Genomic DNA, 6,014 nt, shown 5'->3' with positions numbered 1-6,014 from the left:
TTAACTAACTTCTAATCTTTCAGTAGATTTTTAAGAAATTTTGCTTTTTAAAAAGCTATATCTCGAGAACTATTGGACGTAAATAGCTCTTTTAGGGCTAATATCTTAGCAAATTTACTCTTCTTTAAATAATGTTCTCTTAGATTTCCTAGTGTTGTTAGTTTTTATGATATAGAGCTCCGAATGAAAAGTTAATGTTTTGAAACAGCCACCATTTTTCATTCCCCCTACCTATACTTGGTAGACTTATATATTTTTACTAGTAATTATACATAGTTTTCATTAAAGTAATAAAAAATTGGGGCTAGATAACTGCCTTTTTTTCTTCCCGGCTCTTGTACTATAAGTATTTCTTGAAGCTTCTTGGGCATAGATCAATTTTAGTGATTATTAACAGTTCTATATAACATAAATTCATAAAACTAATGAACAGATGTGATATTTTGGGAACGGATTCCAAAATCTAAAAGATTTTCCGAAACGCTCTAAAGCTAGGTTCTGCCTTTTTGGTTATTGTAAATTTTAAAGCTTTTACAAATGTAACTCTACAGTTTGAGATTATGGCAGTACAATATTGATCGCCATTTTGAATATACTTGAACATTGGTTTATGAATCGGACCTTAAACATTTAACTGAGAATTTGTAATTATATCAAGTTAGATTTTAAGTTTTCCATATCAGAATATGTTTAAGATAAAATAATAGATATAAATGAAGTGACATATTGATAGATAACTTGTAGAGAGGGTCAGGCCAAAAGGTATATAATATTGTTAGAGATATTACACCGAATTTAAGTAATGGGAAAATAATATGTATTGATGAGAAGTGAAGGTCACGCTTTTATATTCCTAGCGGAAGATAAGATGCCTGATTCCCTTACTTGTGCTATGGGTGGCGGAAACCCCATATTGAGAAGGGTCACCTGTTCGGTTATGTTTGGCTGCTGATTGGTGGGCCAGCCTCCATGTGCCCCCAGTACCTGTTTAGCTGGACATCTCTGTTCTAGGGATTGTAACTGAGTGGGGGAAGGCCAGAGGTCCCTGGAAAGTCTACAGGCTCAAACAGTCCGGGATTAGCCCTCCAAACAGCTCTGGTGGCAGCTTGGCCCTTATCTTTCTAGGTGGTGCTAATTCTAGTAGTTCCATTTGTCAGTAGATGGCGCTTCTTGTCACTTTAACATTATTATAGAGTCCCTCGACTTAACCCCTCCCCTTAAAAAAAAACCTAAAACTTCAGACCTGAAAATATTATTAAAATAATATATACGATTTATTATTTTATGAATAAATTTTAATGAAATGATATAGAAAAAAGTAATTATCTTGTAAGAGAAAAAAAAAATGTCCAGCCTATGTCAATGGTTAGACGCGCCTAACCATACGTTGGCCGCAAAAGACGTGGATTATTAAAAATTAGTTGAGCAACATAAATAAAAATGAAGCCTCCAATGCTTGATAATACTGTGAGAAATTAATATAGCGGTATTCACCCATATCAAAACAACACACAACCTAGCTTAGTAGAGTTTAATAAGGTTTTGACCATTGATTATGTGAAATTAATGTTGAGTTAGATTAAAATTATAATTTGGAAAATGAACTGTGGACAGAATGGATATGCCGGTGTAGTACTATTTTTCCTTTGCACTGTAAGCGCAATCCAGGTATTCAAGTAATTTTCCGGACCATTTCCCAGATCTAGGTCATGCTCACAAGGGGTAGCCTAGTAATTACACTGCTTCAGATACGTACTGACATACTTCTAAGATGTAAAGCTAATAAAACTGTTTATTACATTAATAGCACTTTACTTATTGATAAATATTACAATCGGCCACAAACTTGGGCAATTAGTAATAGTCGTAAATCTGTATATGTATATAAAATGAAAAATAAATAAATAAAATGAACAAAATCAAACTAAGTAAGATAAATTATATACAATATGTTACATAAATAAAAAAAAGGTTTTATGATTTGAAATTATTATTAGAATAGTTATTATTATTATTATTTCTTTCATTATAAACAAATATTTTAATCATAAAGTTCTGTTTTATATATTTATTGGAAAAAAAATTCTAAATAATTATAAAACTCGTAGCCAAATCAGCCTTCAAATCATGACGTATTTAGGCTAATTAATAAAAAAAAACATTGATACTGAAAACTTAGGGATCTCATAGAGGTTATTCTAATAATAAGAGTGTAAGAGGTGTAAGATATTTATTTTTAATATTCCAGTGAATCTAAAAAAAAATAAATTTCATTTAGACCCATAATTTTTATTTAAATATTAATATAAGAACCAATTTAATGAATCTATATTTGGTGGATTGATCAAAAAAATATTATTTATAGTTTTTTTATCTATGGATGCTATGAATGCAAAAATGAAACTCTCATATTTTTAAAGATAACTGGATAAATTAATTACGAGATACAGCGATTCAATATAAAACGTAATTTCGTAGTTTGAAAATTTTAAATACCACGGAGCAGATTTTTTTTTTATCGCTAATATTAAAAACCCAAAAAGGTGTTTTTAAAATTTTAATTTAATTTTTTTATCGCTTATAAAACAATCTACTCTTTTTCCTAAATTTTGAAGTGAATTTGAAAAAACTTTCTTATACCAAATTTCATTTAGAACCGTTATTTGAATTTTAATAATCTCAAACATGGACAAAATCGGACGAAGAAAAATCTCAAATATCAAGGTCAGCACCTTTCTCAAAACTTTGAGCCACCCCTTGACATCCTTAATTCAACCCAAATTGAAGAAGAATTGAATACTCCACTCCAAATGACCCTGCCACCTATAGCATTTCATCCATCAGAGATATCCAACATCATCCAGAAATTACCATCGCGCAAAGCTCCTGATTATGACTTAATTACATCCCATATTGATTCCCATCCTCAGCCTCTGCCACCATAGTAGACGCTCTGAAGAAAGATGGCTTAAGTGTGAACCCTGCTAAGACTGACGCTATAGTCATGTCATTCCAGAAAGGGAAAAAGAGCTGTCTGCCCCAGAGGTTTGTAGTGTACGAACAGGGCCGAAAAATCTCCAATTCCATCCTATATCTTGGCGTGACTCTAGACCGTCATCTTACTTTCTCCCATCATGCCAAAGAGAGACTCATGATAGCCCATCCCAAATCCTATAGGCTGCAGCCCACTATGGGATATCCTATGGCCAATATAGCCCAAACCTATACCTATAGGTGCACCACCTGCTAACATCTCGTCAACTCTCGCTACGCCTTAAACTGCAGATTTATAAATCCGTTATAAGACCTACATTGCTCCACGGCACATCTCTCATGAGACACCTCTACAGAAATACAATAATTCGACTACAGGGCTTGCAGGGATCTGTCCTCCGTAAGATCGTCCGGGTAACCACGCTCCAGAGGGCCAAAAACAGAGTTATACGTGAAGAGCTCCAACTCCCTACTGTGCCGGAGTATATAGGCCGACGGCACATCAAATTCTTTGATGGGCTGAAGGCCTGCTGCAACCCACTTTTCAGATAGATCGCCCCTCCACCACGACCTGGGAGGTGGAAAAGCACGGTTCCCTTAGTCGCCGTCCCCGACGAGGGAAGGCCTTAGACTCTTCAAGTCTGAGGTCTAAATTTTCACCATTCAACCAGCGGAACGGCCCCTCCCCGTTCCAATAATCCACTAGCGTAAGCCAACCAAGTTATAACCTTTATTGGACCCCTCACCTAACCTTATAATGCCAAAAGGCAATCCAAGGTATCCTTCACAGCCAGCTATACATATAGCATACCTCCTATATGTACGTACCAAATACTCACTAAAATCTTTACGGGAGGGTATGAAAACAAAATGGAATCCTCATACAAGACTGGAAACTGCTTGCCGACTCCGACAATTACAGCATTTACTAGATAAACGGTATTAATTTCTAATCCATTACAAAAGACTGGTCTACATGACCGTTAGAAGGCCTATTTGGACATAAGGAGTTGAGCTATGGGGCTCCACTAAACCATCGAATTCCTCCCGAATTCAGTCATTACAGTCCAAAATCCTTAATGCTCCTTACTTTGTCACAAATCAAATCATCCATCAGGACCTTAATGTCCCATATGTTGCCAGAACCAGATACCAGTCTTTCCATAATAAACTTCACAACCACCCAAACCGACTCGTATCTAACCTGGTTTCTACTTTATTACCTAATGATCTTCCTGGGCGTCTAAAAAGAAGATTACCTCCAGATCTTTTCCTCTAAAAATTTGTTTGGAGTTCTATCAATGGGTAAATTCTCCACATGTTGGTATCATGTCATCATATCGCTTACAGCAAATTTACTTGATGTATATATGTATATATACATATATATACAGTTGCAAATAGCAATAAATAAATTATTAAAAAAAATTAATCTAACTATCCATGATATAAGAACCTTTTAAATGAATCTATATTTAGTGGATTGGCAAAAAAAAACCCAGCAAACAATGGTTAGTATGAATGAGAATATGAAGATCTCATCTTTTTAAAGAGAATTGGATTAACTAGAGACAAGAAATAGGTTTTCAAAACAATACGTGATTGTGTAGTATGAAAACTTTGAATCTCTGGGTACAGAATTTTTTTATATCCATAAAACTTAAACGTTTTATTTTAAAAACACAAAGGTTTTTATTATCATTATTATTATTTTTGCGCTTTCGACAGAATCCACTGCTAGTTTAGGTGTCAAAAATCTACTTGGTTACTTTACATAGTACGTAGTATTATACAAATTAAACATTATTAAGAGTCATTTAAGGGATAATTTTAACTTTAATTTACTCTAGAAAACAACTGTTTTAGTGGAAGAACCATTATTATATTATCCTTATATCAAAGAAACATTTCAAAACAGCCACTATTTTGTATTCTACCTAACTATATTAGGAGACTCATCCATTTTGTCTAATAATTATACAAATTTTTCATTAAAGTAATCAATAATAGGGATTTCACCCCTATTACTGTTTTTATTTCTACCGGGCTCTGCTACTTATAGTTTAGGAAGTTGAATCACTTTTTTTTTAAGACTTAAGTTCTGCTTTGAGGACCTATGCAGCTCCAGAGTGCGAATTTCAATATTCATTTCTCCGTGTCCCCTCGAAATTAATATTGACTGATTCAGGACATTCTGAAACTAGCACTCTGGAAACTTCCAACGTGATGAGCATCACGCCCTTCTATTCACACTTTATTTCTTATTTATCTTTATTTTATCTCTAATAATTCGTACATATCTATGCCTAGTATAAGAAATAATTTTATTAATGAAGAAGATGATCTGGGGTGTGGTCAAAATAAAACAAAAAATAATTAACAACTATTTGCTAACGTTTCACCCCGCTTTGTAGAGCTTTATCAGGGCTAGAAAGATACGAAAACAACTAAAAATATTTGTACATGGTTCAATAAGATACAAAAAGATAAATTAAGGTAGGTTTAAATTTATGTAAATATAAGTGAAAAGATGATATACAAATGAACGAAAGGAAAAAATAAAAATAGTATTAATACAAACTAGGCAATGATAAAAATTTAAAAAAAAATTACGCAAAATATTTGGTTCAAAATGAACAAGATACGTATTCACACATAAAAATAGCAGATATGAGAAAAAAAATTTAACACACTAAAAGATGGAGAATAAAGGAATACGTTGAGATTAAATAAAGGTCGAGAAAGAATGAATAAATAAATAAAAATAATAATAAATAAGTAAAGAACAAAACCTGATTTGTATTTTTAGTTTTTGTATCTTTTTATCCTTGATGAAGCTCTACAAAGTGAACGTCGGCAAATATATAGTTGTTAACTATTTTTTATTTTCTTTAGATCGCACTCTTGATCATCTTCTTTATAATTTAAAATAATATGGTTAATTATAATAATAAAATATATATATATGAAAATCTATACCAATCCTAAAATTAAATTAAAGCTTATTAATATGTAAATTG

General features: G+C 32.7%; 1 protein-coding gene across 1 annotated transcript in view; it reads right to left on the bottom strand.

Annotated features, from left to right (window-relative positions):
* The window catches only part of LOC106684202 (uncharacterized), an 85,874-nt gene that overhangs the window by 71,690 nt on the left and 8,170 nt on the right, over positions 1-6,014 (bottom strand). The window lies entirely within an intron of this gene.

This window comes from Halyomorpha halys, unplaced genomic scaffold (assembly GCF_000696795.3).
Source record: "Halyomorpha halys isolate HHAL.00 unplaced genomic scaffold, Hhal_1.1 Scaffold556.1, whole genome shotgun sequence".
NCBI lineage: Eukaryota > Metazoa > Arthropoda > Insecta > Hemiptera > Pentatomidae > Halyomorpha > Halyomorpha halys.
The sequence above is the reverse complement of the archived record's forward strand: the minus strand, read 5'-3'. Positions and strand labels throughout refer to the sequence as shown.